This window comes from Mastigoproctus giganteus, chromosome 2 (genome assembly GCF_048544385.1).
Source record: "Mastigoproctus giganteus isolate SK-2022 chromosome 2, ASM4854438v1, whole genome shotgun sequence".
In the NCBI taxonomy this organism is placed as follows: domain Eukaryota; kingdom Metazoa; phylum Arthropoda; class Arachnida; order Uropygi; family Thelyphonidae; genus Mastigoproctus; species Mastigoproctus giganteus.
In genome coordinates, this window is record NC_143576.1 from 82,843,430 (window position 1) to 82,867,809 (window position 24,380).

The 24,380-nt window shown below is 38.7% G+C and overlaps 1 long non-coding RNA gene across 1 annotated transcript in view; it reads right to left on the bottom strand.

Moving 5' to 3' along the window:
- Positions 1-1,324: 1,324 nt before the first annotated feature.
- LOC150089371 (uncharacterized) overlaps positions 1,325-24,380 on the bottom strand; it is a 200,324-nt gene continuing 177,268 nt past the window's right edge. Inside the window, exon 4 of the long non-coding RNA XR_016547930.1 lies at positions 1,325-1,427. This is a non-coding gene — a long non-coding RNA (uncharacterized LOC150089371). The remainder of the gene's footprint in view (positions 1,428-24,380) is intronic.

Consider the following 24,380-nt stretch of genomic DNA (forward strand, 5'->3'; position numbering starts at 1 on the left):
AAGTGTGTTCACGGGCCAATCTGCACGCTATGCATAGATAGAAGTATCATAGATAGAAGTTAACCTTTCACAGGTTTAATTTCTATCTATTCCACCTGAGGTGTAACAGACAATGGCGCCACTCATCGTGGACGTCTCTAAAAGTGCCCATTGTTTTCCACACACCTCAGATGGAATGACGTGGAATTGATCGTGTGAAATATTTTGTCTAGTATTATTCAGTGTTATTAATATTACTAAAAATAAAATTCAGCTGAAAGGAAATAAATTTTACCGAATAGCAAAAGTTATTTTATTAATATTATTATTTAAAATCTATATGTGAAATCATATACATAAGTTATACGCATGCTGTCATTAATATGTTTGACGATTAGCACTGCCTATAAACCGATTTATCAATTTTCATACTAGGAATGCTAGATTCGCTTAAATACATTAAAAACAAAATATGAATTCAGTCTAGGAGAAGCGTTTTTATGTGGCAATAGACGTCGTTATGAAGCAAGTTGCTAAATGCTTCTGATTTAAAATTCGAAATCAGTTTGAGATATAACATTGTGTTTGTGAAACGAAAGCGAAATGGAAAGGCACTGATGTACAAATAGCTTTATTGCTGTAGCTGACTGTATACAATAGACATTAAGGATCAGAACAACAAAGACAATCAGGATTGTGACTGCCACCGTTCAAACACTTCTTTTTTGCTGTTATCTTTTGGTGTTACTATTTTTAATGGCGCTGGAGTTGCACATTACGTCTTACGTAGGTGCAGGAAACTATAAAACACCATTCGGTCCGATATGGCTATTATTTTTAAGGATATCAACAGGAGCAAAAACTGAGGGAATTTAATAACCGCAGTAGTCAGATAGACCGAGAAGGCTACAAATCTGCATTTTCGTGGATATTAAGTAGGCAATGCCCAAAATCACAGAAACGCCTACAACCAACTTGATGTATGATGTTTTTCTCCAAGAGGTCATTTTCTTGGGGATCTTTCTACCAGACATTCTGGTAGCGGATTTGGACCGACTTTTTGCGGATGGGGCGCGTCCTTTAATTATTTCATAAGCACCTGACCACATCGTCGGCTTTGAAAGGCTAACATCACTCTTATGCATCTGTTTGATGGAACGTTTTTGAGATTTCTTTCCTTTTTGTTTATCAACGCTGCGGAAAGATGTACTTGGATAATCTTCGTCCTCGGGCATATATATATTATCATCTTTTGGATTAAATGACTTGAATGGTTTCAATTTATCATGTAAATCCTTTGATATTCCCAGATGAGAGGCAGTGGACCTAGTGATGATAGTTTTGGGTTCGCTTCCATTGATTCCTGTGAGAGTTTTCATTAGGGGTGGAAATCCAGGAATACTGTGTCTTGATGCATCTTCGAGCAGCTCACAGTTGGATCTTGTTTGCTGAAATAATAATTCACTCATCATAAAAAAAATTCCATTTAAACATGAGATCAAGTTCGTGTAAATGGTTTCCTAAATATATTAGAACTTATCCTTACCCAGATTGTTATCATCGTACCACAAGACTTCACTAAGAGAGTTGTTTATTCTACAAAATAGGCATAGCCAAGAAAATGAAAACTTCTATAGATTTAATGTTCTAGAGACGGTAGTGTAAATGCAAGCTTATTCTATTACATGAAGTTGGCATTATTCAACGAACGGTCATTTTACTGGGCTACAGCTACTTGTAGTAAAGTTCTATCGATAAGCTATTATTATAGTGGATTTTTCACGAAGTAACACGTTTTACCTCCCCTACATATGTGAAGCAGAAATATCGCGATGTAATTCACGAAGAGATAAGAACAAGAATTAACTTCAAAAAAATAAAGTTAATTAAAGCTGTACTTACCGGAAGTCTAACAAGAGCTGTTTGTGATCGGGTTACTATGGTGTTCCAGCTGGTTTTTATTTGTTCTGTATTGTCGTTTGATTTTGAAGCCATCTTATAAATTTTTATTAACGGGTTTCCAAATTCCTTTTAGGAATATTACCTGCAGTTCTTATGAGCAGGTTAGCCCCCTTCAGTTCAAACTGCCACTGTCGATTTTTGATTCTTTTTCAACACAGTACTGTTTAAAAATGCATCGTGAAGTACACTGTTGCTACAAAAGTTGAACTTTCATTGTTATGTAATAATAGACCAAACCAATTATCTGATGGTCAACAACTGAAAAACTGAGTGTTTCAATTTGTCTATTTTATGGTATCACTGATGTATTTAGACTAATGCGCATTTAGGGCTAGAGCCTCAAGCTGCGAACAAATTTAGACTATGTATATAAAGTGCTTAGCATCATAATACACAGCCATTTCTGAATAAACAGAAAATTTTTAAGGTGGCATCGTTTTAGGTTATATCTCATATTGTGAATACCTTCACAACGAGTTGCCATGATATTGCACTACTTCGAATAAGTAACGCTTCACCTAAGGAGAAGACTGATTTAGTCTTCTCCTTAGGTGAAGGTATCACTGGTTTATTAAGGTATCACTGATTTATTGAGCATGAAAATAAATAGCTTACTAATATGGTTTTTAAAACACAAAAAAAACACAACCAGAAATGATATTTAAATATAGAATTTGGCTGTAATGATCTGCTCAAGGGTTCTTCTCAGTTACATGAATGGGTTGAGCACGCTGAATTCTGATGGGATCCTTCCACTTGTTCAGATTACGAACCTAAGGGGGCATAAATTCAAATTAAGAAAAGACAGATGTAGAATAGATGTGCAGAAATTTGCCTTTAGCCAGCGGGTGGTTAATTGCTGGAACAAACTTCCATCTGTCGTTGTGGAAGTTGATAGGTTGAATAAATTTAAGGAGCAACTGGACAGGCATTTGGAGGGAATGGTGTGATTTTTTTTGGCTGATGCTGCATAAGCTCATACACTTTCTTTCTTGCATCACATGCCATTACTACTACTACTACTATATATTATCAAAAATATCCAGTGCACTTGGGATTTCGGAAAAATGAATAATATCCATTACATCAGGAATAAGTATAAAAGCAATTTCATTCACGATTGAAGTAAGCAGATCAACGATATACAGGGGACGTATCGAGACGTTGAGCTTAGTGACTTTCATTTTAGGAGTCATTAAAGAATACCATATTAATAAGCAATTCTTGCTCCCGTTTATGTGGGATGTCGCAGCAAAACTGCAGCATCCGACATCGACGGTGGCTGACGTAATCACAAAATGAAAAAGCGATGGAGAAGCCAGAAAGTGGGTAGACTGCAGAAATTGATGGAATGAGACTGGACGTTGCTCAGAAGAATGGTACATAGATTCCGTCAGTCGTCCTCATCGAATATGTAGATTAGAAGTCCAGGGAGACCACAGGAACTGGCATTAGTAAAAGGATGATACAAAGGGTACTACTGCACACAAAAACGAAACATCACAACAAGTAGTGCACAGCGTTTATTTGTTTAATGTATAATCCATCGCAACTAATCCCTAAAACAATGGAAAGCTGTATTATGTAGTGACGAATCATGATATATCTGAATTTACTGGGTTTTTTTTTTTTTTTCTTTTTTTTTACCGCCAAAATAAATTGACCGAGACATCGTCTGCCTGTTGTCAAATATCGGTTCGGATTTATTTAAGTCTGACATGTTATTAAAAATTTTATCAATAAAAAGTTCTTTTGAAACATGTGACCAGCTACTTTTGGAAATACAGTGTACAAAAACATATGTACATAACTAGTGCTGTAGTCGTAAAATTATCAGAAGGTGTACTCTATGAATGTTACGAAAAGCAGACGGTATAACTGTGCATATCAGGTTTATTAATCGAATTCCAGAGGATATTCGGCGTATAACCGTGTGTGTGTGTGTGTGTGTGTATACCGGTATAATATATATATATATGAAATATGAAAACGAAGAAGTGGAAAAAAAAAAAAAGGCTTGGCATTTTGTGTTTAATAACTTCTCCATCTATTTTTATTTTACTTTCATTTGTAATATATATATATATATATTAAAATAATAAAACTTAAGTATTGCCTAAGAATCAAATTCTAATAAATTTATTTTTTTAATTTTCAGTAAATATTTTAATAATTAAAATTTCAAGTCTTTCAAAAACCAGAAGGTATACGATATTCACCTAAAATCCAGCGGATATACGGCATATACCCTCCACTACAGCCCTGTACATAACTAATATATACTGTCTGTGCTGAGCTTTCAGAAGCCATTATTTATGAAGCAAATTTTAGGTAAAAAATAGCTTTTTTTTGTTAATTGCACTTGTGTTGAGCCTTGCTATCTGGAGAAAGATTTTGTATCTTGAATTGGAATAAATAAATAAATGTGTTTCACTGAATCCTGCTTCACAGGTTTATTAAGAAGACTGGTCCGACTGCCAGCGCTAAATAACCAGGAAAAAAATTTTAAAGCTAAAACACACCAAATAAACTTTTCGTAAAAATCATAAAAGAGGAATGTATCTTATGATGATAACTATTTCTCGAATTTCTAAGTAATTTTACCGTTAAGGTCGGCTAGTATTAGAAAAATTAAAAATTGAAGTAAAAAACAGAAATCAAATGGGTTCATGGATGAACCCACATACTAATAATCTACCATGACAACATACGGTTTCGCCACCCTACTCAAATGGCCTCAGTTCATTCTCATTGGGAAACAGAAGAATTATTTAATTCCTCTTCAATAAGTGCAGTTAACCGATCAACCCGCACAAGTGCAAGTCGGTTGGTGAAAAGACACTTGTACACAGCATCTTTACGGCCTTAGACTAATCTGCTATATAAATAATAACAACAGTACTGAGTCAAAAAGCGCTGCCTAACTTAATGACTGTACGAGAATCGTTGTACTAAATCTGAAACTAAATCTGAAAATTAACTAAATCTGAAAATCAGCTGATATGAAATTAAAACAAACGTAAAAGAGCACACTGTCATTACGTAAGAGTAGAGCCTGGCACTACGGCATCCAGTACGTCGCTGTTCCACGCGAAGAATAGGCCGGAGATTTGACAGCTTAAATGAGTTATAAAGTTATATGATCGCTGAGGCCAGATTAGCGGGATAACCAGTACATTGGCCACGGCCGTGTTGGTTCAGGTGTTTCCATATATAGCCGTGTTTCGGGAGTATCAAGAGTGGAAGAACTACCAGTCAGAGGATCCATGCTGGCCAGTCATCTGTTGTTAACCGAAAGATCGATAGGAGAATCCAACGGGTTGTCCATTGTATTGCATGGTCCATTTGAACCACGCAATACGATGGCCGACCGGGCTAGCCGAGTGGGTAAAGTACCTGCCTGGCAACCCAAAGGTCGCGGGTTCGATTCCCGCCTCGGGCTTGGATCAAAGTACTGCAAAAACCTTGGGAGGTGCAATATGGCCACAGAAGCCGATGCGCCAACAACTACCAAATCAAAAAAAAAAAAAAGCAATACGATGCGGGGGATTGCACGACCCATTTCAACGTGGACTATGTTTCGATATTACCATGGTTTCGCTACTGCAGCTAACGGCCCTCCGGAGTACCCTTGTTGGTCCGATGAATCGCGTTTCCAGATCTACATCCGGAATCTACACCCGTCCATCTACATGGACGGGTGTAGATGTGGGGTACCTAATATCAGTCTTTTTGAAGAACGACAAGAGACACTGAATAAAGGAAACCATATAGGTTAGTTAAGTGGTTAGTGGGCTGTGGCTCCCACTTTACCTATCGATCAGCACGTCACTAGAGACTCGTAGAAGTTCGTTATTTTTGAACATGTACGCCCGTTTATGGTGATTCCCGACCATAAATGTACCTTTCAACGAGAAAAATATTGTGTCAGAGCAGCTGAAACGGTGTTAAATATGTTCAACGATCATTCTGACGAGTTCGTCTTCTTTCTATAGCCACCCAACTCCGATTTCATACGAATTTGAACATATGCGGGACAGCGAAAATAGCATGAGGTTACCAACGAACTGTGTTAGTTGTCTGATGGCACCAGGGGTTTCCCCCATCTCCGCTGTTACCAACGAACTATCCAGTACCATTGAACACCAGAGAACTGTGGAATGCATGTGGTCAGTGTTGGTTTCCCTACCTGTGGACGCTCCTAGCACCTCGCGAAGACTTTTTGATTACACCTCGACAAGTAATCAAAAAGTTCGGGGACAACTAATATTTGGGAAGCATGAAGTTGCTCTAGTTAACTCGCTCAGCAAAGGCGACCCATGCTTGACCATCTTGTTATCGAATGAGACGGCTGTTTTTAGAAGTAAAAAACCGATCCCTCTTGTTTATAAAGGGAATAAATCAGAATGAAATGGACTATAGTTACAATCATTATGGGTAACGTCCATAAAAAAAACAACTCTCGGTCAACTTCTTGATTAAATAGTAATGCTTTTTCTTCTTGGGAACATCTCAACGTGAAAGTGGCAATTCCAAAAACGACAATTGGACAAAAAATATTTCCTTGCTTTATAAAAAACAATGCAGATGGTACCGAGTTATCTGTCCCCTCTGGTGCCAAGGGTTGTAACTACAACCCTTGGCACCAGATGGGTTGTTTTCCCGCTCAAAAACTCCCTCGAAGATGACATAGGAATGATAAAACATTTCTGTATATTTTGTTCTTTCATTTCTATATTAATGAGCGTATTCTATACAAGACGCTGGTTAGAACGCATTTGGAATATTCTATTGGGATGTGGAGAACATAGTGGGGGGGGGAAGTGTTGCATGTGCCGAGCACGCGCGGAAGATGGTTTTATGTGAAACGTCCTTCGTGTTTCTTTTAGGTATTTTGATTTGTAGTTCTGGAGAGAGTTCAAAGGTGTGTGTGTGTGTGTGTGTTGAGTGCCAAAGCAACTAATGCAAGATGTGTCCGTATATTGCATCTGTAATTGCGTGTAATCTTCGGTCGGTTTGTTGTATTCTGGACAAAAAAACCCATAAAAATAGCGTGCAACCCTCGCTTGAGACCAACTAATTCAGCCACGTCGTGAAAAAGCCCATACAAATTCCTCGCAATGAGATTCGAATTCAAGACTTTTCTACCCGCGGTGGGTTCAAGAACGGGGGCAGACCAGATCAAAAGCTTTTCCGTAGCCTAGTGGTCAGGCGCGCGGGTGCATAAGTACACGTGCCTTGAGTGACCGGGGTTCAAACCCGTGACTGCTGAATACGGTGCTGTTTCTTGTATTCTGTCTATCTTGTGAACTCCTCTGATCGTTTGGTCGTCCCGGAGTATAAACAGAAAATTTATTTTTATTTATGAGTACAAATCAATGCGCACACGGAGAAGTTTGAGATGTTTAAAGAAGGTGTGAACTGCAAAATTTGACAACTAGACACCTAAGGGGGAAGGCGTATGATTGAGGGGTAAAAGGTGCTAAAACGGGTGAAAATGAATAACAGGTCTGTTCTCCCTCGTAATTGAGAAGAGAAGCGGAATGGAGGAGGGGGAATTTATTATTTCTTAAGTTAGGGCAGTCCCAAGCCAAAACCGGGGTTGGGACAAATATGTGGGCTGAAGAGGTCTGTAAGAATTCCTTCAGTCTCACATGAGGGGGAAGAGGACGCAACCACTATACTGTGACAACATAGTATGTATAGTGGTTGCGTCTATTTTAAGTAGACTTTGATGGTTTCTGCTCCAATTGCGAAATTACATTAGAAATGCTAATATAATGGTTTCCATAACAATTGCAATTTAAAATGTTTTTCATATTTTCAAACATTTTCCGAATGTCTGAAAACGGTTAAATTAAAAATCACAGCCTAGTTGGAAGATATTTATTAAGGAGTTTAGATTTCATTTATCGAGGCATCTTTCAACAAGTACATTCGTTTCTTCTTAAACAGAGTACTGTATTCGTTTTGGTTCATTGCAGCCTCAAATTTTTACTTTTTTATCCTTAGGATTATTCATTACATCTATTTGTCGCTGACGTCTTTGATACATTTTGAATTATCATAAATTTATTAATTTTGATAATAATTCATTATTAAAATTGAATTATTATGCAAAAAGACTTAATTTATTGATTTGATTTAATTTAATTTAATCTAAAAAAAATACTAAATACATTTTTTTGACCTTCTGCATAGATGCGTAAATACATACTGACTGTAGAGATTTTCATTAAGAAGGAAGTTTGGTTGTATGAAGCATCGCTGAAAGGGTTCCTGTTCTTACGTCAGTGTTTAAACAGATGTGCAAACACCTCATGATGTATTATGAGGCTGAGATTGACAGCTTCTGTGCTTAGTGGGAGGTTCATGGAGAATATGTGCTTAGTGAGGCTGGTAAATAATATTATGGCTTCATTTCAGCGACAAGTACGTGCTCACTATGAGCGAGGATGCAAAAGTTAGTTACATTTTCTCGACTGGAATTGACCCGCGAAAGGCAGAGGCACTGGAGACAGAGGAGGGCCAGAAGTGGTAACATTTTATAATGTTTCAAGTCGAAAACTAAAGGGTGAAAATATTTTATACTGGAACGGCACAACTGCGGAATATTTTCAAACACACAACTCCAATAATTAGTATGAAGAGGATATGTCGTGTAGGATGTAGAATATACTGAATAGATTGTAATTTTTATGATTTGCGTCAACCAATGAGACAACGCTCACAAATAACGTTGAAAGAAGAAATGGTTATTTTTATTTGAAAGGAAATAATCAGCAAGGTCGTAAACCCTAAAGTTTGGTCACTTGTAATTTGTGACTACTGACTAGATAACAATACGTTGATCAAAATTCAATTACCATGCAACATATACCAGAAAATCCTAATCACACATACAACATTTTTCAGCATTTCACTAGAAACAACTTTTGTACATAACGTTAGCTGTCCTCTAGGCACCTCTGGATCACAACTCGATGGTTTCTCCTCCTCTAATGGAACCTATTTCCCATTGCTATTCTGTTCTCGTGTTGTTTGATAGTACAATATTGCCAAATCTCGCGATTTGTATTTTTCTTTTCTTTGGTCGGACTATGTTTTAATCAACTGAACATAATACCTACTCAGACCGTGTCTCAGAAATTATTCTGATACGCACGAAATCTTTTATTATCCATTTAATTTAAACGACAGTTTAAGTTAGATGGGTAATAAAAGTCACGGCGTTCCAAAAATTCGCTAGGGCTGCTCGAATAAAAATAAAGCATATCACAATTGGTCTGCAGCCAAATCCACAGCTTCATTTTCTGAGTTACTCTAAAGCTGGCAACAGCGATTAATAAAAGTTTAACATCTATATTTACTGGGAAACTAACCTTTTTTTTTTTACTAGGACTTCTAACCTTTCTTAGCAAGAGCACATCACAAATATTGCTTCCTCTGAATCAAGGGGAAAAATAACGTTTTTCTCTTTCCTTTTCTTTTAATCAGCTACTGACTGTACAATATGAAATACGGTTTGCACATGTCAGATGATGCCCTCCCAAACCTCTCTTAAATTTCTAGCCTCTCTCAAAAAAAGAGCATTCCGGTTAAATCATGATCTCTCTCGCACACACCCTACCTCCATGACAGAGCCGTTCGCTTTATGCTGCATGCCTTTTCTACAGGTATTTCCCATGGGTACTTCGTTTGAATTGGCATCTGTAGTTTCATCTCTTCCTTACAAACCAATACAAATACGTTTATCAACAAGTCAACGTTCAGTTACCGTTCCATTACAAACTCACCGAACTAACTTTCTTTCTCATTGAACATAAGTTCTTCGGAAAAGTAGGAGATTTATTCGAGTATATACAGGGTGTCCAAAAATATTGGTACAAACGTTTAGGGGAAGTAGGTAACATCTAAAGGAATGTGAATCGCATAGGAACCCATAACCGGAAATGTCACGGGAAAGTAGTAGCAGAGGCACAAGAAGCAGAAATGACACAAGACAGTAATTAGTGGCAAACATTTATTTGACATAATATTAACAATTGAATACGAGATGGGCGCATTCATGATGTTACAACAGATGCTCGAAGGTTCTACCATGAGACGCGATGCATGCGTGACACCGACGCAGCATGGATTGTCGGACACGGTCGAACACACCTTGAGTTTCTTTGACAGTAGCAGCAGCGCAGACGAGTGTCGCCACGAGATCCATTTCCGTCTCCACAGGCGATTCATACACGATAGATTTGAGGACCCCCCCCACAGAAAGAAATCAAGGCTCGATATATCAGGTGAGCGTGGGGGCCAGGCAATGGGTCCACCACGGCCAATCCATCGACGCCCAAAACGCCTGTTCAAATGGTCACGATCACACCTTCCATAATGGCAGGCGTCCCGTCATGTTGAAACCAAATGTTTCGTCTCACATTTGCTGGAACATCGTCATGTAATCCTGGTAGAACTTGTTCAAGAAAGATCCGATATTTAGCGGAGTTCATGCGGGATGGCAACAGGTATGGGCCGACTAAGCAGTCACCGACCATACCTGCCCACACATTTATTGCGAAGCGATGTTGTGCCGCATCGGTGCGCACACCGTGTGGGCCCTCTACTAATCCACACACTACGTGCATGTCTGCCAGCTCACAGTTCGTATATCGATGCATGCTCTTCGTGGGGCGACTACTGCTTGAATGAGTAAACCAGAAATTTTCCCTCTCGCGAAATGATGAACAGCGCCGTGTACCGACTTTTCCGGTTATGGGTTCCAATGCGATTCACATTCCTTTAGATGTTACCTACCTTCCCTAAACATTTGTACCAATATTTTTGAGACACCCTGTATAAAAGTAGAATAAATCTTAAAGGAGGGAACTTATTTGAAGATTATGTATTTTTTAAACTTAGAATTTACAGAAATTCAAGTCCAATTTCAAGAAGTATCTTCTGTCTTTTAAACACATATACGAACATGCAAAAACTAATTGTTCCAATAACCTTTTGTGTTTACTAAGCAACCGTAAAACGTCACCATTGAGCCAAAAATCAATAGAACACCGACAAGATCGAATCTCAGATAATTTATAACGGTTTAGAATTCCAACTAAGCACTTTGTATTATGTACAATTCATGTATTTATTACTTCCTACGAAACAAAGATCTACGACTATTTTGCACGTGAGATTCAGGCACAAATCTTAGAAGGACTGGGGTTATGGAACAGTGTTTCTCAATCTGTAGGTCGCAACTGCGGTGGGCTACAGAAAAATCTCGGTGAGTCGCTACTCGTAGACCGACATTACCTCACAGGAGGAAGAAAAATTTACAAACCTGAAGGAACACGGAAAACAATATAAAAGAACATATGCAGTTTCTAGAAGGGAAAAGAAATCTATATCTTAAAACAAATTTCTGAGATAGACAGGGAGGCCATTGCAGGAACAAACAAAATAGAAATAAAATAAAAAATAAATAAGATATTCGTAGAAATAACAAATTAATATAAAGAGAAACAAACGATGCATTTTATAATAGTGTTTGTCTTCTGTAGGACTCGAGTAGAGGCAATGGAGCGATCGTCCCCATCTAGAGGAAACACTATGCGTTTATGGCATTAAGTTGAATTATGGTAATTATTCCCATTGTGTATATACTATGTAATGGACAGTTGAAAATTCCAGATAAATTCACACTAAATTTGAGCTTATTTTTTTATTATTGTTAATCACATGTCACTGTTATATCATACCCATCCCCTTTAGAACACTGCTTGGATCCGATCTTGCCTGTCTCAGACATTAATTACTACCTTGATTTGTCAAAGTACTAATTCATGAAAATAACTAGATTATCCTCTTCCTTCCCCAGTTATTTTTACAGATCATTTAGGGGATAACTATGGTGTCCTCCAGATACAGATTTTCGCATGTAATATACATTTCTGCTTGCAGTACTTTACAAAAATAAGTTGCTGCTTTCCAGATGGTAGACAAATACAATATACAGAATAATCTTGTCCAATCTGTTGCGTAGTTTGGTCTACAAAGAGTAAGAGCAGCCTATTTAAATCTGTACAGTGGCACCCAAATTATTATTATTATTTTATTTTTTTTTTGGGAGGGGGACGCTCATACTTTACAACTAAATTAATATTGGATATAAGCATAATTTATCTTGAAATCGGTGTGTAAATTACAATATTTTAGGATAGGTATAGTTCATCGTTGCATTTATTCTGTGCAACAGAATTAAAGTTGCATTTTGCTATCTAAATTCTAATTAAAAATATTAAGCAATCCCTCTTAAACGGTTTTATATTTGTAGTAGTAAATCAAAATTTTACAATATCTTGCAAGAAAATTGCTTCCACCTTCTGTACATCCTGGGAGGTATAATGGGGTAGGGCAGAGAGAGAGCTAACGAGTTAGGTAATGTACGCAATGCGTTACATTTTTTAATCTTAAATTAATTGATTTTGTTTTCTGTGATTCATGGGGCATGTACGAATTGCGCAACCAGTTAACTAATCCCTAGCGTGTGTTTAGTACTCAGAAATTATGCACTGAGTGATCGCAGATTGTAGGACTGGGAGATAAGAGTGGTCAACAGATATAGTGTATGCGACTCATTCCATTCGAGTTTTTAATTCCAATATTTATAAATCTCATCCTTCGATTTTTCTGTTTCTTAAAATTTTAAATAACTTCAAAGAAATACACATCTTAAATTAAATAGCTTAAATGGGAAAATAAGAATACGTAATCCGGCGGTGCGTCGCCGACACGACTTTTTAAAAACGAAAAATTCGAGAATACCATCAAGAAAGTATAACCAGAGTGCACTTTAAGTGTTTAGAGCATTATTTCAAAATAATGTTTTATTCTGTACTGTATATTTATTATTTTTAATTTACATTTGCCCCTGGATAGCCTTTTAGGCTAGAAGGGCACATCACAACATCCATAATACATATTTCTTTAACATATTATCTCACATAAATTCATAATTTATATTAATATTACCGATTAATCTGAAGTTCCGCAATTTAAATGACATTAAAAGAAATGATAAAATTATCTCAATTTTGCAACTTAGAGGTAAGTTCCAAAATTCAGGTAATTTTACCACTCCTTTTATGTCATACGTCTCATCTATAATACATAGTGGTTGCTTACAATCACTTAATATTTCCAGTTAATGAGAAAGAGACCCTTATCCCCTATCTGATGCGCAATTCACCATAGTGTTTGGTGGAAGGCGCCATGGTTTCTCATATCATCTGCGCGTGCGCAATTCACCAGCTCTAATCTCTTTCCTAGTGCGAAATTCAACGCCGCCCCATCAGTAGAAGCAAAAAGTAAATAAATATTTTTTTACCAATGATTACTAATTGATTAATTAAAATATATGAAAGTAATAGTTTTCACTTCGCTGCACATACCTCCAAACGTAATACTAAATTTCACTCGTTTCATACTACTTTATAATCAACAGCGCATGAAATGCAACACGTACTTCAGGCTCTGCGATTTAATAAATTAAACAATCGTAGTATAATGTCAATGCTCTCGTAATGCAATTTTACTTATTTCTTCCTGAATTTTAATAGCAATTGTATAACATGCATTTACATTCAGAGTTTAAGTGGAAAGGTTTGGCGTTCAGACGAAAACCACTCCCTATTTCAGCAGATAGCAAGTTTTATTCTACTTGAGCCCACTGGATTGTTTGTTTCTGCAAATCATGAGCGATTTATGAAGAAGGATGGAAAAGCAATAATTATTAAAGTAGTACATCCAAAGCTCACGGATATGCAATCCGCGAGTGTTGGATGTACGAAATATATTTGTTCACGCGAGAGAGAGCAACTGAATGTACTTCTCCGCCGTTTGTCGCACAAAAGTGGTTTACTAACATGCTTAAGCTTGTTCAGATCCGTGCTATCGCCTCCCTGGTTCTGCTGTCAGCATGCAAAACTGGAATCAGGATTATCGCACCAGGTGACTATATTTTCTCCTCCTTAAATGTCCTGTGTCGGTATTCTTGTGTCCAGTGTAGCCACTCGCTTTTAGCTAACAAGAGTGCAATCCAGTGAGTTTGCCTGCTGCCATACTCCATCCCTGACAGGGTCTGTCGCATTGTGCGATCCGATACTCTTTGCAAAAGACTTGTGCTATCAGTTGATCAACTGAAGCCTTTCCGTTAGACTTCACAATTCTTTTCACCCACCTGCCGTCAGCCTCTCACGGGGATTCTCTCTCCAGGCCAGGGTCATTCAACCCACCCCTACCGATCCGAAAGCCTGCATTGTTGCCCTGAACAGAGAGAGACCCAGATGTCCTTGTAATTCGCGGACTCTGTAACCAGTTTGCACTTGACTTTCTGGGTTCCAAAATCATAATTATAACTTCAGATGTAGACGTAAAATCCCTGTTCTGACACTGCCCTGCTTCAGACTCCCGGAGACTCTTACTGGAAGACCTTATCTTTTCCCGTAATATCACAATTCACAACCAACCAAACCAGCCCGCCATATACTATAGTACAACAGGTCAATCAAATATTGATATCACAGTTTCTACCAATGACGTCCAGACCCAGATTAATAACTGGATCACTGTCTGTCCCGGACTGAACTTTGAGTGACCACAGGTCATTCCATTCTACGTGAATAATTCCACTCAGTAACCCCCCCCTCCTCAGATACAATACCCAACATTGTGAGGTTCGCCACCAACAAGGTCGAGTAGGTTGCCTTTGACGGCGCCATCAGGCAGGACTGCCCAATCTCCAGCCTGGATCGCTTTGACCCACCCTCGGCAGCCGAGATGGGGATATCATTCAAAAGTCCTTAATTAAAGCATTCTATAAATCTTCCAGAAAAAAAAAAAAAAAGAGGTCGTCCGTCCTAGGATCTGCTCTTGGTGGTCTATGGAACTTCTAAACTACGGAAAGAAGTTCACCAAGCCGATAAACTCTACCAACAAAATCCGGACTGGCGACCCCCAGAAGTAGACCGTCTTCACAGTGCATACATAAATAAAAAGAACGAGTATACAAAAGCCATTGCAAATAGAAATAAAAGAAACTTGGTAAAAAAAACTTTGTTGCTGAGTCTGGAAACTAACTCCTGGGGACTCTATAAAATAATAAGGAACAAAACCTTCACCTTTGATGTCTTCGGGACTGCCCTAAATAATTCACAGGAAACTCTCTTCCTGGCAAGACTCCATTAACACTATACTGGATAAACTCTTTCCCATTGATGACTCCTTGGAGAACCTCCCAGAACATTATCATCCGAAGTGAAAATGCTCAGTATTACCCCCTTCCCCCTTCACACTACAGAAACTTGAAGCAGTTCTAAAGAAAATAAATGTGAAGAAATATCCCGGCTTGGACCTTATAGAATACATCTTTATCTTCAGATTCGACAAGCTAATGCCAACACAACTCCTACAACAAATGTTCAACAAATGTCTGCTTAATAGACAGTTCCCCAAGTACTGGAAGGTGGCACTGCTCCGCCTCATCTGAAAGCCGAATAAATCCAGTACAGATCCACGATCATTCAGACCCATTGCATTATTAGTAAAATGCTAATAATGCAATGGGCAAAATTCTTGAGCGACTTATGGCACTCAGAATCACTGACCTGTTTCTTTCTCAGGACTTAATCTCACCATCATAGTACGACTTCACCCAGGTCGTTCCTGCGATGAGGCTCTCTTTGACTTAGTCCTACATTCTAGAGTCTTCCACTGCAAAATACGAGATGGCTATCTTTAGCGATTTTTGGGTGCCTTCAATAACGTGTGCTGGGCAAGTACCCTTGAAAGATTCTGCTCTGCAAAATGTCCATCCAATATTTACTGGCTATTTCGCGACTACGTCACCGAGCGCTCAGTGGTCGTGAAATCAAAATACTGTACCTTCAGGTCAAAAGGACCATTTTCCGAGGGGGGGGGGGACCTTCAGGGCTCTGTTCTGGGAACCTCGTCTGGAATATGGTGCTCCAGCACTGGCTGACAAATGCCTTCAACACTACCAAAGTAATAGCCTTTGCAGACGATCTCACTATCATTGAGTCAGGGCACTCACGGTCTGCTCTGAAGTTGAACGCGCAGCAAGTACTATCCAATTTCTCCTCCTGGACCAGGCTAAATAAGCTCAGCATAAATCCAGTTAAAACAGAAATGATAGTATTTACGAGTAGGCTTGACCTCCGACGGCCGCCTCAAGTGAAAATCTCAGGGAGGAAACTCCCGCTAGTAACTCAAATCAAAGTTTTAGGGATGATCACTGACCCAGACTGTCCCTCTTCCCAGTCTGTGCAGATAGCACAGTGGTATTGTCACCGTGCCCACACCGGGTGGAAAAGGCCCGGGTTCGAATCCCGTCGATGACGCGAGGAACTTAAGTGGTCATTTTTCATTCCGCGGCTGAGTTAGTCGGTCTCAAGAGTAGATAGCAAGCTTTTTCCCTCAGAAACTTTGGTTTTTTCGTCCAGCAAACAGGCAATTCGACCATAGAACACATGCAATTTCCAGACACAAATACAGGTTAATGCATTCAATTACGGGTAGCCCTAAAAAAAACTAAATAAATAAAATAATCAGAAACGATCCAACAAATCATCGCGGGATACAAGGTGATCACCCAGACTGAGTACACTCATAGACATGACCAGGTAGCCAGGATAATACATCAGAAGCTAACAAGGAAATACCAGTTGGTCGAAGAAAGTGTTCCGTACTACAAGTACAAACCCTAGGCAGTACTAGAGACCCAAAATCACAAGCTGTACTGGGACCGCGCCATAATAACGGATAGGACAATCCCGCACAACAGACCAGACATAACTTTTGTGAACAAGAAAGAAAAGGCTATCTATCTGATTGACATAGAGGCACCCAACACTGGCAACCTGCAAAAAACCCATGGGGAAAAAATCAGGAAGTACACGAACCTAAGACAGGAGATCAAAGAGATATGGCATATGCAACAACTATCCTGATCGTAGTGTCAACCACAGGTATGGTGCCAAAGACGCAACATAACAGCCTAACAGCAATAGGCTGTTATGTAGCGCTGTTATGTTATGTTATGTATGAATGAAGTCTGGGTGACCCTAATAAATAGTTTTTTTTTTTTTATCCTTCTCTCACCTCCAGCATCTCAGCTCTCAAGTCAAGAATTTTACAGCATCCATTGTCGGGGTCTCCAGGAGCTTGTCAAGGTGAACATCTCTCCTTTACTACAAAGCTGCATTCCTCTCCATTATTAGCATTGGTAGAGGCATATGATGCAAGAAAGCAAGCTTATACAGCATCAGCCAAAGGAAAAAAACCCTTACCATTTCAACCATCCATTCGTTCCAAATGTTTGTCTAGTTCTGCCTTGAATTTATTTAAGCTATCAACTTCGAGAATGACAGATGGAAGTTTGTTCCAGCAATCAACTACCCCCTGGCTAAAGGAAAATTTCCGCACATCTATTCGACAACTGTCGTTCCACAATTTTAGTTCAAGCTCCCTCAGGTTTGTAATCTGAATAAGAGAAAGAATCCCATCAGCATTGAGCTTGCTCAATCCATTCAAGGCGTTATATACCTCAATCAGATCGCCTCGCAGATGCCTAGTCTCCAGACGCTGCAATTTTCAGAACTTAAGCCTTTCTTCTTAAGAGCACCCCTTTGTTGCCCTTCTCTGTACTCATTCTAGCAACTCTACATCCTTCCTAAAATGAGGCTTCCAAACCTGTACGCAGTACTCAAGGTGTGGCCTGACCATTTTCTTATACAAGGGGATAATCACCTCCTTATCCCTGCTCGCAAAATTCCTGTATATCATTGACAAGACCACATGACCTGCTCTGGCAGCCTGTTTGGACTACTGAAAAAAAATTCACATCTGACTGCACAATTACCCCCAGGGTCTCTTTCATTCTCCACTATCCTGACACCACCCAGTTGGTATATTTCTCTGGGGTTAGTGCTACCCATATGTAGTACTTTGCATTTGTCAATGTTAAGCTTCAGTTCTCACTTCTCAGCCGATTTGCCTAACTTTTCCTGATCCTATTGCAGCAGCAGCATACTGTCATTAACAACCCTACCAACCTTTGTATCATCTGCAAACTTTGACTTTAATCTTGATATACCTTCATGAATATCATTGATAAATATACAAAACAACAATGGGCCCAACACCGAACCCTGTGGGACTCCACTAATAACATTAGTCCACAAAGAGCAGCGTCCATTGATTACCACCCTCTGTCTTCTCCCACTCAACCACTCTTTTATCCTTTTTTAGCAACTTGCCCTTAATGCCATACGGCTCCAATTTGTACAGTAGTCTTCCATGTGCAACAATATCAAAAGCTTTCCTGAAATCGAAGTATATGATATTGTAAGATGTAAAATCTTACAAATTTAAAATAAAAATAATTGTTTTGCTAGAAGTAATGTTAAAAATTGAAGAACGCTTCAGTGATGGGATAGTTTAAGCGTAACAGAAAGTAGCAGCCCTGGAAGCAGTCCTGAAAGGCACAGTAAGAAATAGCTCTAGATGGCGGAAGATAGCAGCCCTGAATGAGAAAGAAGTTGAAGGCCCTTACGAAAACATCCCGCCAGAATACAGAAGTAAGCGCCAAGTTAGAATAAGCACAGTATAGATTATTAAAAAGACTATAGGGAGATAATAAGAAAATTAAAGAGGATTAATATACCCTAAGATATATGTATATGTAGATGAGTTGAGTATTGTTATTAGAACGTAGTAATGAACAGAGAAATAGACGGAGATAGTCAAATTAAATATGAATGAACCGATGTAAAGTAGCTATATTAGACAGGCTAAATATCAATTAATATAACGGAACAGTTCATTTAATGTACCATATATGTTGTGTTATCTTACCATATAATGTGCATAATTATCTTTAACTTCATTTAATATATATATATATATATATATATATATATATATATATATGTAATAAAGAATTGTATATAGCCTTTAATGAAGTTGTAACTAGTCAATTTGAATACACAAGCCTAGTCCGAAGGAGGAATTTTACTTAATACAACAATTCTCAAGAATCTGACAGGAAAGAATAAATATGCGTGCGAACCCGATTCTTCTGTGAGGTACACGAGTCAGAATGCGGAATGTGGAGTAAGGAAACGAGAATAGAGTAAGGGTTTAAACAGAATATAGGCATTCTTACAGGTTAAAAAAAATCCCCCCCCCCCCACAACAATATCAAAATTATTTTTTGCATCCAGTTCCTTTGTGATCATATCATAGTATCCAATCAAATTGGTCAGATAAGACTTCCCCTTAAACCCATGCTGTGTCTGAATTATTACTGCAGTCTTGTCTAGATGATCCTGCAATGCTTCTTCAATCAGTGACACCATTATTTTCCCTGGAACAGAAGTCAAACTAACAGATCTGTAATTACTCGTGTCATCCTTTGATCCCCTTTGTGAATTGGGATACATCTGCACATCTCCAGTCCGCGGGGACTTCCCCTGAGTCCAATGATACTCTCATAATTATGGATAAGGGTTTGCTTGCTTCCTATGTCACCTCCTTTAATATATCCCATCCACTCCAGGTGCCTTTCTTATGTTTAATTTCAACAATTTCTCCTCCATTTTGCTCTTAGTTATTACGATATCAATCATTTAAACCCCCCCCCTCCGTTACAGTTTTATAAACATCTGGCCCTCTCCTTATTGAATAACTCCTCATGTGTTAATGTAGATGCAAAATACTCATTCAGTTTGGCAGTTATCTGGGAATGATTATCTACAGTTAAACCATTGATATCAAGGGGACCAATCTGAATCGTCCCCTTCCTTTTAGAATTTATATAAGTAAAGAAGTTTTTGCTGTTTTTCTTTGCATCGTTGGCCAAAAATTTCTCATAATCTGCCTTCGCTTGCCTAACCCCCTTTGTGACTTGATTACAGACCAGCTCATATCTACCACAGATGCATATAAATTGTCGGGAGTGACATAGAAGTCACCCGACAATTTATATGCATCCCATGCATTTTTCTTCTCTGCCACGGGTCTCATTAGTTCATCTGACATTCATTTGGACCTAAACCTAGAACAGTATTTCTTAGTTGGAACAAAAAGCCTAGTAGCTTCCAAGATTACTTCCTTGAATGCTTCCCATTTAGAATTTGCTTTTGGTAACATCATCAGTTGGTCCCACTGTATAGAATATAAAAAATCTGAGACCACTGTAGTCATCTTTACGAAAGCAAAAACCCATTCCCTTAACCTGTGATGGTAGTGGCATCTTTAAGTAAATCCACACTGTGATCACTGCCACCTAGTGGTGTCTTTATCTGTAAATTCTTAATGCATGAATAATCACTGCTGAGTTAGTTAGTTATTTAGTTTTTAGGAGCATTAGCAACTAAGGCCATATTGCTCCGGGATATGCGGTGGTCATTCCCTGACCTTTTCGCATCCTCCGTATTTGGTGGTGACGGGCTCGAACCCCGGTCTAATCAAGAAGCGTATGCTACGCACTGCTGCTCCTTCCCACCTGGCTACGGAGGAGCCCTAATCACTGCTGAAAATCAGATCAAGAGTGTTACTCCTTCTGGTTGCCTCTCTAACATGCTGCTGCTGTAGAAAACAGTCATCCAATAAATCTACAAAAGCCTTGCTAGCGTGCGAGTGACCAACCCACAAGTTCCAGTCAATATCTGGAAAGTTAAAATCCCCCATTATAAGACACTTTGATTTACTGGCCCACTCTATTTATCTGTATAATTCTTCATTGTAGTCATCAGAGTCATTAGGTCTATAACAAACTTCTACCCTGAATTTTGCTTTACCAGTGCTTATGTCACACCAAACTGACTCAACATTGCACTGTCCACCCATGTCAACTGGATGCACTTCCTTAGATTTTGTGTGTTTCTTAACTAATAGTATAGTCCCTCGTGCCTTTCTATTCTGTTTGTACACATTTTACTCCTGAAATTCCAATTCTGCGTTCCTTATATCTGTGTGACACCATGTCTCTAATTTTCCAACAATATCCACCTTTGATGTCTTTACCAGCACTTCAAATTCATCAAATTTATTTACTATACTCCTGGCGTTGGTGTACTTGCAAGTATACATGCACCTCTTCTTACTCTTAGTTACTCTAACATAGCCCATCTATTTACTTGTTTCATGACTCCCAGCAGTTCCTGAAATCCCCGGCAACTTGCTTTCCGGGCTGCTGCTTATTTCAGTAGAAGCAGTGCAAGAATCGCTTCCTCAGCCTGCAGCTACTGTTAATCTATTAGTATGTGAATGCTGTAGGAGCATGGATTCACTGGGCAATGAACTCCAAAATGAAGGGAAAACTTAATTCTATCCTACTGGCCATGATTCTGGCCAAGCATAGGTTCTGCAGACCGCTTCCACTGCAGCGGTACAAGTTATTGCAGATACACTCCCACTAGACCTGTTTTTTTTTTTTTTTTTTTTATCTTCCCGGGCGCTTGTTTAGGATTAGAAAGAGGATTCCGATTAAAATCCCGGACGTAGAATTAAATTTGACAGCAGATGCTAAATGAGAAAAAAACTCGCTGCTTTAATGAACTGGTAAAACATATAGAAATCCAGATGGGTTACCACGAACCACGGCATAGTAACTAAAAGATTCCTCCCTGAGGTAACGTTTGTCATGTCCAAAACAGTAAGTTTCTAGTTCTTCCTAAGTCTCAAAACGTCCTACCTTGTGATGGGGCATGGTGCCTTGAATGAGAAGTTACACCAGCTGGGACTTATAACAACAGATCTTTGCTTCTGTGGGGAAAAGGAAAACTGGCACCATGTACGTTTGATTGTAATTTATATGAAGATCACAGATATCGCCTGAGGAGTTCGGTACCCGAATTCTCCCCTAACCAGGTGGGGCAGCTAATACAAAACCCAGCTAACCTTTCTTCACTTCAAACCTTTGCAGCTGAAGTCTTTGCCAGGCGGAAAAACCTGACTGCGCGCACCAACTCCAATCCATCTGCAGGTGCCAGTAGTTACACCTCCAAAGTTGAAGGCTAACTTTGGCAGTTCACTGCTTTTCTCTCTCTGCTTAATTCTCTAGTTTAAATATAACTAACTTTTTTTTTTAAGTGTTTTTATTTATTTTTTCTTTCTCTCCTTAATGCTCTAATTTATATATAACTAATTTTTTTACCTCTGAAGCGTCTCTATTTTCTTTTCTCTGGTGTTTTTTTTTTTTTTTTTTGTGTTTGTGTGTGTGTGTATGTACATGACGGGATTTTTTTTTTCTCTCTGATGTGGGCCTCCAGAGGAATCTGGCCCACCTTTTGGCAACATCAAGTGAGTCGAAGTCTCAAAATGACATGGTTCGAGCTTTATTGGGACTGGTTCACCTTCCTGTGGTATGGACGAGTACCCAGAATCATCTCTCCAGTTGGCTGATGTTTCTGGGTAGCCAACTGGCCAGAACATAACATAACATATCTGGCCCTTTTACGGTGGTACTGTTCGTCACAAAAAAAAAAAAAAAAAAAAAAAAAAAAAAATATATATATATATATATATATATTTATTAGTGTCACCTGTAATTCATTACATCGACCCATGTGTTTTGTGGGTGTGGGGAGAACGGCAACGATACTACTGTGCTACACGCGCAGACACTGTTCGTCACAGAGATACGAAGGGGATTTGAACTTACCTTCTTAGGAGCAGCCCCTTTTAAAAATACACGTCTCTCTTTCCCCGGTGAATGCTGTCGCTGAGTGCATGTTTTTTGGTTGCTGCACCATTCTGGGAAAACTCTAGACACTGTATATAAATAGAAAATAGAGCAGCTGTATCCCCGAAACTTCCATTGACATATCTGACGCCTATCATATCATGTTCACAGTCATTTAGGCTGCCGTCACATTCTATTGCTAAATTACATGCAAACACAATCTCTCGGTATCTTCTACCTGTCTTATATAGTCTGGTATGGACACGTTAAAGTCTCTCAAGAGGCGGTTGATACCTTGGATGATGGTCGATTTATTAGGTTGATACCTAATAAATCGACCACAGTGCATTTGGCCCCCAGTATTTTCCGTACTTTCCCCGTGTTAATATTCCTCTCCAATTTTGAAAGACAGACCGAAAAGTTCGATTTTATCCCAGACCAAAAGAACTTTTAAAGGCCTTTACTCTACAGAATTAATCAATCTCGGGAAGATGAGTGGAGTTTTCTACGATTTTACTTGGTTTTTCATCCCATAAAAAGGTATTCAGTAGAGGTAGATTCTCAAAGCACATGTTGAATCGCTGCAAAGTACTTTTCTTGGCGGAGTCATATAATGAAGATTCATAGTTTAAGCGCCACCTGATCAAAGTTCTACAAAGAGGAAGCACAGAGTGTCGATCAGCTCCCCCATGACATGGAAAAAGAGAGAGAGAGAAGTTACATGAACTTGAAGTTCAATTTCCTGTCTAGAATTAGGACTAGAAAACGAGAAGTATGGAGAAGTAAAATGGATACATTTTTGATCAGAATGAAATGAATGTCGTTTGCAGAAGTAAGTGGTGGCTAGTTTCTGTTCAAGTAGGCGGCAACCAATGTGTATGATCCATGGTTCTACTTTTGCCATAGCAATTTGGAGCTGTCTTTCGACAGTGTCCATGCTCTGTGATTGACAACACAGGGTTAGCTCGCCTGACTAAATATTAACCTAAAAGGTTTTTAGAAAATACTGCGTCATGCTATTGACCCGGATGCACTCAGTATCGAATCCTGTGGGATACCCTCCTCTTGAATCTGAGATGTCGACAGCAGGTTTCGATATCAAATTTCGTTTTATTATTGTTGATTATATTGTTTTAGCATTGTATTTAAGTTTATTATTATTAACTGCATATTCTCCTTCGCTATTATACTGCAAACGAGTTAACTGTTGTGTATACTTTGATTGAAATAAAATAAAATAATCACTCTAAGCAATGGCAATTAACGCACAATACTATCGCGCAGTCAAACAAAACACTTGCAACCAATGGCCACTATCACCATGCACTTTCCTAAACAATAGGTAACTCTCGAAACTAAGCTTATCGAGAAGTGCAGTAATGCCCACGCGTTTAAGTGTTCAAACTTTTTCTCATTTCGGACAATTTTTGGAGAATATTCTCTGTTCACATCGTTAAGTACGGCAGTAGTAATCATTAAGAATTAGTAAAGAGAAAATGCAAATGAAGGAAATGTATTCAAGGGCTAGAAGCATAATGAAATTAATTACTGTGCAAAACAGTAAACGGATTACGGGTATTTACCAGTTTACTAGTCTAACAGAAAATCAGCGGAATCTACTGTAAGGTGACCGTAGTTCGAATTAAGTGACCATAAAATAGGGTTAATGATAATACCG